Source organism: Gorilla gorilla, chromosome 18, assembly GCF_029281585.2.
Source record: "Gorilla gorilla gorilla isolate KB3781 chromosome 18, NHGRI_mGorGor1-v2.1_pri, whole genome shotgun sequence".
NCBI lineage: Eukaryota > Metazoa > Chordata > Mammalia > Primates > Hominidae > Gorilla > Gorilla gorilla.
Genome location: NC_073242.2, coordinates 91807384 through 91819718, shown reverse-complemented (window position 1 = coordinate 91819718; position 12335 = coordinate 91807384).

Sequence of the window (12335 nt, the reverse complement as noted above, 5' to 3'; positions counted from 1 at the left end):
TAATGCTTGTTGAAGGAATAGATGATTTTTTGGTGGAAGTATCCAAGCCATGTGTCCAGGCTCTTGGTGTGTCTCATCACATTTTGCCTTTTTTTCAGCTTTATTGAAGTACAGTTGATATACCAAAAGAAAAAAAAAGTGCCCATGTTTAATATATACAATTTTATGAGTTTGGAAACATGCATACACCCATATGTATATTTAATATCACAACCATAGTCAAGGTAATACACCTATTTATCGCTTCCAAAAGTTTCCTTGTGTCCCTCTGTGTGTGTGTGTTTTGAACTGTGTGTTTGTGTGTGATAAGAACAGATATGAGGCTCACCCTCTTAACAAATGTTTAAGTGTACAATGCCGCATTGGTAACTGTAGACACTATGTTGCACAGCAAATCTCTAGGATGTATTCATCATGCATAATCAAAACCCTACTCCCATTAAGCAACGATTTTCCTCTCCTTTCTTCCCCCATCCTTTGGCAACAGTCATTTTATTCTCCACTTCCATGATTTTTGACTATTCCAGGTACCTAATTTAAAGTGCAATCTAGTATCTTTCTATGACTGGTTTATTTCACTAACCATAATCTATTCCAGGTTCATCAATGTTATCACAAACAGTATAATTTTATTTTTAGCAATTTAAATTTTGCTAGCAAAGTCTTCTTCCTTAAAGATTTGGCAAATAGGAAAAGTCCCAGAACGAGAGAAGCAGCATGAATATCATGCTACAGCTAATGTCGAGCAAGCCTGGAAAGATTTATTAGAAAAGAGATTTTCTAAAGCTTAGACAGAAACATATTGTTGATTTCTTAGAGAGGAAAATGTGGGGCAAGCTGGACAGGAAATGTGAAAAATATACTAGCCTGGCTGCAGCAAAGAGCACGGATAGAGTAAAGGAAATGCCTGCAATTGAGGATTGCACGTTAGCTAGCTCCTGTTGGGACCTTAGATTGTGCATTGGCTTTGAAACTGACCTGGGTTCTACGCCCTACCAATGAATGAGATATATTTTGAATATGTTACTTATGCAGTCTCGGTTACTCTTTCCCCAACTGGAAATAAGTCAGGTGATAGATTTGGTGATGATAGGCAGGTAGTGATTAATATTAACAGGTAGTACTTATTGAGATCTTGCTATGTGCAAAGGAAAACTCAAAATTATGTATGTGTTAATAATTCAATTCCTACAACAACCCATCATGATTGATACTATTCTTATCCTCAAGTTATGATTTAAAAACTGCCACATATTAGTTGGGCAACCTATGTCACAAACCCCATGAAGACAAAGCAAACCACAGAAAGGGGAGTGAGGTGTTTCTCTTAACGGATATGTTGCTACACATTAAGTTTACTTTTTTTTTTTAATTTCAATCTTGTTCCTTCTTTATACCCATTGAGTTTAGTTTCTCTTGACTTCTACAAATTTCTGAGATTAACCTAATGCTGAAGCATAATAACTGTATTAGAATGATTGATCTGTTTAATTGTTTTATTTCTCTTTTTATGTGATTTTTTACTTAGACTATAACAATGTTATATCATTCCTGTGTTTTATTTTAAACCACTTCAATTTTCTCAAGCAGCACTAGTATACATTTTAAATAAAACACAAATACTGAACAACAAATACTGTGCAAGTAGGGGTTGGATTAGGGAAAGAAAATAGCCACATGACAGGGTCTTGCTACCTTAATGATTATACTACAATTGGATCCCTGTTTCATGGAATAGGATATATCTATTTTGGACACATAGTTAGCAGTGGCTCCTACAGAAAACTATTGGAAATTTTACTTCAGAGTTTTAATTTTCTAAGGAAATATACTGGAGTCTTCATTAGCTGTTTTGGATTTTGTGGCTAAGAGCTTGTGGTATTACATTTTTGACTCATGATTCCACAACTATGACAAACTCTGAGAAAACTATTGCCATATGAGAGTGACTTTTATCAGAAAATTAACCAAGAAGCATAGTCATTTAATTTCCTTTTATTTCAAGAAGCAGATACCCGAAACAGGCATTATTTGAACTCATAATCTTATTATTGAAATATTCCTAGTGGCTAGTAGATTTCATTTTTACTATTAAAAATGTTGAGTTCTTAATGAGGTCTAGTGTGAAGTGTATACTTTTTAGACACTCATTTCATTTCTGTATTAAAACTTTTTAAAAAAATATTATTTATATTTTAAGAAATAAAGTCATAATTTTGCAAGCAGTACATTATTAGAGCTATAAATCTAGTTGAAGATGTTGAACAAAAACATTCAATTATTTAGGTACATAAAAAGATATTTTATAAATAAAATAAATATTTTCCTTGTAGTAAATATTATTTTAAATGATCATTTAAAAATACAGTGGTTCCCACATGCTGAGGGCCATAAACATCTCATGGCTGAAACTGGTATTCCATAAGAAAAAGAAACATACATGCAGAAACATCCAATTTGGTAATATAATTGTAAAAGATTTATACCAAACCAAAATGATTAGTACCTTATGATTTGATTATATCAGCTATTTTAAAACTGACTACCAGCTCTAAAACTTACCTGACTGTGAAACGGGGAAAATTTCCCTTATCCCCATCTCAAGGCGTGCAATGGGGGTGTGGTTCGATTCTTCAGTGTCCTACAGCTCAAACCCCTAGGGGGAACATGCAGATGAGCAGGTCATGGGAAACATAGGCTCCAACCCCAGGGCAGCATCTAGGGTTGAGTGTTTACAGCTCCTGAAGCCCCCGTGTGTTACAGTATGCTCTTTCAGCTTAGCTGTCCACAGGCAGCTTGGGTTCATCAGCTCGATTAGACCCTCCGCCTTATTGCAAGGACAGAGGGCTTTCTCTATCCTGAGGTTCTCGCCGTAGTATACAGGTAAAATCGGGTCACAGGTGGGCTTGGAGAATGAGTGCAAGGTTTTATTGAGTGGTGGAAGTAGCTCTCAGCAAATGGATCGGGAGCCAGAAGGCAGATAGAGTGGGCAGGTGGTCTTCCCCTGGGGTCAGGCTGCCAGACTTTCCTCCATTTGCCCCTGGCCGAATCCGTGTTGTTGTGCCGTCGATGGCCTGTCAGAGTCTGTCGGTGTGTTCTTCTGTTGGTGTGTTCCTCTCGACGTCCAGCTGCTTGCGTGTGTGCCCACTAGGCTCTCGGGTTTTTATAGGCACAGGATGGGGGCTGTGGCAGGCCAGAGTGGTCTGGAAAATGCAATATTTGGATGCAAAAACAAGAGTGCCTGTCCTCACTTAGGTCCGTGGGCACAAGCCCTGAGGGAGGGGCCCTCGCCAGGGACCCCGCCCTTCTCTACCCAGCACTTCCCTGCCCCTCTCCCTTATCAACTGGACAATCTCTAATGTGTAAGCTCTTCTTAACCAACCTTATATTGAATTTGTTACTTAAAACACTGTAGCAATCATACTTGCCCTAGATCTATTTAATTCAGGCTTTCTCATTTAACCCATTGGTTCATAATTCAGACTGCCACTGCTCAAATGTATGATAATGATCAATGGAGAACACCAATCTCCTAGGTTTATAGTGCATTTACATCTTTCAGTTTATAAAAGTCATATTATTTTTAAACACTTCCTCTGTGAATTGGGAGATCTGACCATGTAACACCTTTTATTTATAAATCCTACTTTTGACCCTCTTCTATCCAGAACAGCATTAAAAACATAATATTTGATGGATAAGGGAAATCTCAGGTTCATACACAGCTGTCAATATTCCTTAGAGCATCATTTCACAAAACCATCTTTCTGATAAGGTATCTTCTTAGGAAAGACTGCCTGCCAGGAGAGCAACTGTTGTAAAGCAATCAAGTACTTTTAATTAAAAAAAAATCCCAAATACCTCAAAATGTTTTCCCTTATGACCTCAAATCCTGGGAGGCTTTCATTTTCATCCATTTCTGTATTGCTTTGACATAATTAGAGCAAAGTATCACAGATGCTGAGGATAATTTTTTTAAAACCTGGGCTCAGGTTTACCAGATGGCTAAATCACCCATTGTGAATTATTAGCAATTTTTTAAATTGTTCTGGGAATGTAGATTTACCTCAAGAGCCTCAGAAACTAATCTAATCTCTATTCTTTGAATGTATATGAACCCAAATATGATTGAATTTTGATTTATAAATAATTACCCTGAGTAAGCTCCATATTATTTCATGAAATCTTAAAAATATGTACAGCATAAACATTACAGTTTGTCCTAAGATTCAAAATGTGTAGCTTATTGGGAATAATAAATGCCAAAAGTGATTTCAGCATACAAGAGTGTAAACTTTTATAAAACCGGCATTCATTTTTTATGATGGCTAATTAGTTACATTTGAGAAATTAATGGTTTTTATGAGGAAAAGCAAAAATACTTTATTTTTAAATATCCAGATTTGGAAACGGATTAAACAGACTGTTTTGCATAAAATAATGTAGATTAAAAGCTCAATTAATTTAATCAGTTATCTGAGTGTCAAATAATTTGCCAATGAAATTTTATGTAGGCGTAAACTTGCCCTGAATATGCCATTTTCCAATAGGAGATAAAAAGCTGTTTATACCATCTGGAATTCTGGACGGGGACAGCGTTTTAGTGATTGCATCAGCAATGCAGCGCCAGTTTCGGAGATAAGTGTTTTGCGGGGGAAAAGAGGAAAAGCAAATCTGTAAGATTTATGCATACCACCTCATGCTCATGGTAGTAAGAGCTGAAAATTTGTTTAACACTATGGCATAACATGGGGGAGCCCAAGGCAAAGATAAATTAGCATCAGTGTCCCCGGCAAGGACTTATAGAGAAGATGGTTTAGGAATGGGAGTGGTAGAAGGAGGAGAGATGAAAAACAAAGAGAAATGAGTTAAGTCTGACAGAGAAACACATTACTGCGAGCCTCTCCTAAGATTACAGAATGAGTTCACCAAAAATCAAATTTGCGATGCTCATCAGATAGACTATGTACTCAAGCCCTCTTCATTCCTGGTCTGGTCTCTTTCAGCAGCCTCTTACCTATTCTTTGCACCTGCAATTTTCTCTCTCATTGATTTCTCCTTCAAGATGTTTTAAGAATTGTTATTATAAAATGGAAATCTGACTATATTACCCCAGGTTTTCTGGTTTCCATGGCCATAAAGTCTGAACTCTTCCAATCCTCCAGAAATGTTCTTGAATACTCCATGCATGGAGTACTTGTTTCGCTGAAGCCTCATTCCCTAAACAGTTAGGCAATTCATCAACTTCTTACCCTATTTTCAGTCTCTCTAGCCCCAAACCACCCTGCCCTTGCAAATGTTTCTGATTTACTAAACTACTTCCAGACTGAACCAAGTAGAGATTGTTACTCCTTTTCTGTTTTCCAATGGCACTTTTGAGTTTTCTTAAAAAGTACTTATTAGTCTTGCACTTAGGCATGATTGATTGAATACCACATTTATACTGACATCCTCATCCCCCAAACAGATGTGAACCCACAAAGACAAGGAATAGGAGAAGAAACAACGCGAGACAAAAGATGACATTGTTTGGGAAAATGGAAATCAGAAGGGAGAATAGTAGCTTAGTGAAGCAGAGAAAACTATGTCCAAATTGCTTGGAGAAAGAGACAGATGCTGAGAAGAAATTTCAACTTTGCCTACTTACCAGTCCTCTCTAGAAACTCCAAGTTTCAAATATTCACATTTCTGATCTCTACAACAAATATATGTTTAAACTTCATATATCTTAAACAATATATTACCTAATATAGGCATAAATAATACTTCTTAAATAAAGGAATATTTTAATAATGACTTACATTTATTAACTTTATAACATCTATTATTCTGTAAATCAATTTTTTAAAATTTCATTTAATGCTTATAAAAACTTCCTGAATTAGGTATTGCTTATTCTCCCTTAATAGGAGAACTGGGGCTCAGACAGGATAAATAGCTTCAATAAGGTTATAACCTGGCTGTGGGCAGAGGTACAATTTGAACTCAAATTAGTCTGAACCCAAAGTCAGTGCTTTTGTACTGCCTAAATTGCTTCTATTTAGGTTTTTTTTTTTTCCTCCCTGCAAAATATTTGCTTAAACAAAATATCTGAGAAGGTGGGGAAAGAGAGGGGGGTTTCTAAAATATTTTTGAGGGAACAATTCAAATGTCAAAAGTAAGTAAAGATGTAGTGTTCCCACATTACATTTTTAGCCCAGGGCCTATACTAGTGGAAAGACCACTAGTCCTTTTATCTTTATCCTGCCTCTGACAACAGAGAAAATACATACAGTTCCTTTTGGGCACTAATATTCTGATTTTGACATTATCTAAACCTATAAATCTTATCAAGCTTGCTTACTTGATTTTGCCACCCAACTGAATTTCAACAAATTGGAGGAAAGATGAAGGGGCTTACAGAAGCAAGAAGTGTCAGTTAACAGTAAGAAATAAAAGCAGATGCAGTAAAAACTAATAAATAACTTTCTGTTCATATTAACACAAAATAAAAATGATGCTTATGTTCCAGCAATAGTTGTGCTTACAAGATTACATTCTTCTTAAGTAAAATTTTACATGATACCATTAAATCCATTTAGCTGCCACACAGGATGGCTCATGCCTATAATCCCAGCACTTTGGGAGGCCAAGGCAGGATGGTCACTTGTGTCCAGGAGTTCCAGACCAGCCTGGGCAACAAAGTGAGACTTCATCTTTACAAAAAAAATAAAAAGTTAGCCAGGTGTGGTGGTGTATGCCTGTAGTCCCAGCTTCTCAGGAGGCCGCGGTGAGAGGATTCCTTGAGCCTAGGAAGTCGAGGCTGCAATGAGCCATGATCGCACCACTGCACTCAGCCTAGGTGACCAAGTGAGACCCTGTCTCAAAAACAAAAAAGATCCCTGTAGTTAATCTAGACCGTAATGTCTCTGAAGATATTTTTGGCAGAGAGGGTCATTGTTTCACATTTTCAAAATTTGATCTTTCTATCTGAAAACTGTCAAGCACACATAAGACAAGGTAAAACTAAGGCTTGACTAACTTAACCAGTGAAGTTATGAGTCACTTCAAATTCAGTTTTTTTTTTTTTTTCATAAACAGTAGAAGAAAGTATAGGCAGAGATGACAGATCCTTGTGGTCCATGTTCCATATACCCAAAAGAACACTGAATGAGAAATGGCTAGGTGACTGCAACAGGATTGGAAAGACACCCAGCTGTTGAGAAGCTGTTTCTACTCTGCATCTAAGCAGTTTTCTATTTGGCAGCTCTGTTGTGAGGGGAACAAGACAGAAAGCCCCATAGCTCATCAGAGTCCAAGTTGCAGTGGAAAATTGCCTATGACAACCATCAAGAGGAAAGCAGGGAATGGGCGGTTGGGAATAAATGATGGCCTCAGAAGAGCTTCTCACAGGTTTCCCAGCCTCCAGTGTTTCCAGAGAATCACAAAGCTTTCTACCAAGACTTCCAGTAGTTGTGGTCGAAATTTTGTGTGTATGGCCCTTGTGGATACGTGCAAGGTTACCAGAGTGCCACAGAAGAACCATTTCCTTGCATAAACAACTGAGAAATGAGAGAGAATATTGAGTTGAATCATTTTCTGATAGCATTTTATGGGTACCTCTGTTGAGAATAAAATTCTGTTTGCTAATAAATAAATAAATAGCTACAGTTTCCACTTGCCTTTAATATATGGTCACATTTCTATTACATTACATTATATTATATTACGTTATATATGCTGATATTATGGAATATATATTTGATTTTTTATTTCCATTTCTTAGCATACAGCTCCTAAAATCTTTGGAATCTCCAGAGTGATGGGAGTGATAAATGTCTTCTGTTTGTGAAAAAGAAGACTGGTGGCTGGGGGTCTCAGATAGTAGCAGGATGGGGGCTGGTCACCAGAAAGATCAAGGCATGATTACAGATTTGGACTTTCAGTCCCATGCCCCAACCTCCAGGGAAGGAAAATGGCCTGCAGGATGAATTGATCACCAATGTCCAGTGATTCCATCAGTCATGCCTACCTAATGAAACCTCCATAAAACCTCAAAGCATGGGGTTCAAATATGCTTCCAGGTAGCTGAACACGTGAGGTTCCTGGAAGATGGGATACTTGGAGAGGGCACAGGAGCTCCATCCCACTTTCCCCATACCTCACCCTGTTTATTACTTCTTCTAGCTGCTCATCTGTATCCTCTGTATTATCCTTAAAATATATTAGCCAAAAAATGTGAGTAAAGTGTTGTCCTGAACTCTTTGAGATGCCCTAGAAAATTGATCGAATCTGAGGGGGGATTGTGGAGACCCCAGCGTACAGCTGATCAGTCAGAATCACAGGCTGTGATTCGATATATTTGATAACTCATATCTCAAGTGGGGAGCAGCCTTGTGGGGCTGAGGTCCTCAACCTTTGAGATCTGACATTATCTTCAGGTAGGTAATGTGAGAACTGAATCGAATTAGAGGTCTTATAGCCAGTCTGTCTGCTGGAGAATCTCTCAGAGAATTGACTGGCTGCTGGTAGAAAGAACACCTCACCTTCCACCCCCACCAACACACACACATTTTGGTGACAGGAGATGCTGTGTTATATTGACTATGTAAAATAAAAAGGAAAAAAACACATATATATGTGATATATTTATGTGATGTGATATGGTTAGCCAGCATTAGGGGAGGCAATGTTATACCCATGCCTTTCTTACTGACTTAGCTGTTGCTTAAGAAGACATAAACAACTCTAATTTACTCTAGACATATATCAGTGTATCATGGTTAAAATAACATTACTCTATTTGGAGGAAATCAATCTCAATTATTGGGGTAAAAGTTTTATTGTATCTCTAAATCCCCCAAAGAATCAGGCTATTAAAGAAAGATGAAAGTTGAGATGTTTACATTCCATGTTGTTCTGTCAAGCTATCAATGGCTCTACATTTTAATTACCTGGAAATGCCTATAGTTAGCCTAGAGAAACTCATTTTCTTTCTTAATATTTTCCAACATAACTTGATTCTACAAGAATAACAGGGAATATTTTAAATTAGAGAATATCCAGGTAAGAATGACAAGGTAGTGGGATGGCCAGGTGCACTGGCTTACACTTATAATCTCAACACTTTGAGAGGCTGATGCAGGAGGATTGCCTGAGCCCAGGATTTCAAGACTAGCCTGGGCAACATAGTGAGACCCCATCTCTAAAAAAAAAAAAAACTTTTATTAGCCAAGTGTGGTGGCATGGTCCTGTAGTAGTCCCAGCCACTAGAGAGCCTAAGGTAGGAAGATCACTTCAGTTCAAGAGTTCAAGGCTGCAGTAAGTTGTGATCCCACCAGGGCACTTCAACCTGGGTGACAGAGCAAGACTCCATTTCTGAAAAAAAAGATGGTGGAATGTCCACAAAAATGTTATGTCAATTAAGTATTGATGGATAGAACTGAGGCATTTAATTTGAGAGGAAGACACAAAAAAGCCTGAAAGATATTTTCAAGGATTCAAATGACAATTTTTAAAAAGCTGGATAATATGCATATTCAGACGTTCTAATTAGAGAAAAGCCAGGGGCTGGATATTAGAGAGGACATATTTTAGTTCAAACTAAGGAAGAAGGTAATAGTTATATGAGCTGATAGACAATAAAATCAACTTCTTTTCTGAGGTATTGAGTGTCCTTTCACTAAAAATGTTTAAGCAGACATTCCTCATTGATGTTACAGGTGTAATTTAAACATAGAATAAAAAATGCAGCAAAATCAAATTTAAATATATCCAAATATTCCCAACGGAAGCTCATTTGATTCTTACCCCTTAAAATATCCTTCCCATTTAACTTCATCTGGTGAAACCCTGGTATATAAAAATCTATCTAAAAGCCACCTGATTAATAAAGAACTTCCTGATAATCCAAATGACTTTTTTTCAATCCAGAAATGACTTTTTTATTTCAGTACTACAACTTCTCTGGGAGGAATTCTTACACCTACCTTGCATTAGAGGTGTTGTTTGATCACAGATCTGCTATGAAACTCTATATTCTGATTGCCAGTATGGTTTTTACACTTGTGAGGTCTTTAAACCTAACACATGCTCAGCAAACATTTACTAAATCAACAAATAAATTAACTCTACAAACCAAAAGGCATTCTTTTTACCTATATAAAAGAACACTTAAAATGGAGTAAGAGTCTTATTTTGACTCATTTTTAGAAATTTCAAAAGATTTTTCTTCAAAGAGTAACACAATCTCATAAATTTTTAGACTTTTTAAATACTGTATCTATTTTCTATTGTTGCTCTAACAAATTACCACAAATTTAGTGCCTTAAATAACATCAATATAGTATCTTAAGATTGTGTAGAATCTGGTATGTCTAGTATGAATCTCTCTGGACTAAAATCAGGGTATCAGCAAGCCTACATTCTTTTCTGGAAGCTCCAAGGAAGAATACATTTTTCTGTTCCTTCATGTCATTGGCAGAACTGTTTCTTCTGGTTGTAGAGCTGAGGTCTCCACTTTCTTACTGGGTGTGACTTCAGGGGTGCTCCGAGCTGCTAGAGGTTGCCAATTTTTTTTTTTTTTTTTTTTTTGAGATGGAGTCTCGCTCTGTTGCCCAGGCTGGAGTGCAGTGGCACGATCTCTGTTCACTGCAAGCTCCGCCTCCCCAGTTCACGCCATTCTCCTGCCTCAGCCTCCTGAGTAGCTGGAACTACAGGCGCCCGCCACCACGCCCGGCTAATTTTTTTTTTGTATTTTTAGTAGAGACGGGGTTTCACCGTGTTAGCCAGGATGGTCTCGATCTCCTGACCTTGTGATCCTCCTGCCTCGGCCTCCCAAAGTGTTGGGATTACAGGTGTGAGCCACCGCTCCCGGCCTGAGGTTGCCACATTTTTATAGCTAGTGGTCCTTCCACTTTACCCTCAAAGCCAGCAATGGTAGTTCTGGTAGGTCAAATCCTTCTCAAGTTGCATCTTTCTGATCCAATCTTCTACCTCTTTCTTCCTCTTTTAAGAGTTTATGTGATTAAATTGGGTCCATTCAGATATTCCAGAGTAATCTCCAACTCTTAAATTGAGCTTATTAGCAACCTTAATTCCAACTGAAACCTAAATTCCCTTTGCCACATAAAGTAATATATTCACAGGTTCTAGAAATTAGGACATGAAAATCTTTGGAACATTATTATTCTACCTTCTATTTTTTTTACAAAAGGCTGTCTTACCTTATTTTCAAAACTTTCAGAGTGATACAACTTTATGAATCTCTAGAGTTTGTCACTTATGTATCAATCATACTATTTACTAAAATAAAATATTATTGCATACCTTCATTATCTCCTGAAATAGAATACATTTGGAATTATTATAATTTCCTAAACAACCAAGTATCATAAAGGAAAATTGTATGTTAACTATTTTTTCTAACACTCCTCAGTTTTCCTTTTAAAAAGTGGATAATCTTTGCAAAATTCTCATTTATTTTCAGTTACTATTGTTAATAAGCTTTAACTGTGGTCTTGAAAGTGATTATAATTTTTGCTGTAAAATAATGTACATGGGCTTTGTATCAACTAGTTAGCTTAATGGTTACATGTCTTGAGTATTTACTTGAATTCTATGCTATTAACTAAATTATTGAGTTTTCTGTTTTACTTGTATTCATCATATATTGTAGTGACCTGAAGATCCCATAAACAAAGTGAAATAAATCTAGAGATAATATAGATTTTTTAGAGTAGTCATAAACTAATCAATTTAGGCAAAGGAAGCTTCAGTAAAGAAACATAGACTATTATGTAAACAAATATCTCAAATAACTCAATATATAGTCTTAAATTAGGTAGTTTCTTGGCAAGTTTTTAGGTTAGGTGATATCCTAATGTGAAGATATGATTTTTAAATGTTTTCAGAATAATTTGTCTTCATTCATTTCTGTATTTATTATGCAAACCTTATTGCAAAACACTTTTCTAATTTCTGTAGCCACAAAGTTGAGAAAGACATAGTTGGTATTGTCAAGGGAGAAGAATGAATAAACTTCTATTCACCAGACATTTATATTTCACTAAAATCTTGACATTTTAAAATTAGTTTTTACTGAACTCTTATGTTCCAAACATATTTTTAAGCATCCTATATTTTTTAATTACTGAATGCTCTCAACAACTCGATGAAATGGATTCTATTATAACTTCAATTTCCATATGGGAAATAAACCAACGTTGGTTTCAGAAACTCATCAAGTCACACCACCTTTAAATGGCAGACTGAAAATTTCAGCAATACAGTATAAATCCAGCATTCTCTTAACCCTTATGCACCAAGTTCTTTTAATATTTTAACCTCTAGGTTTC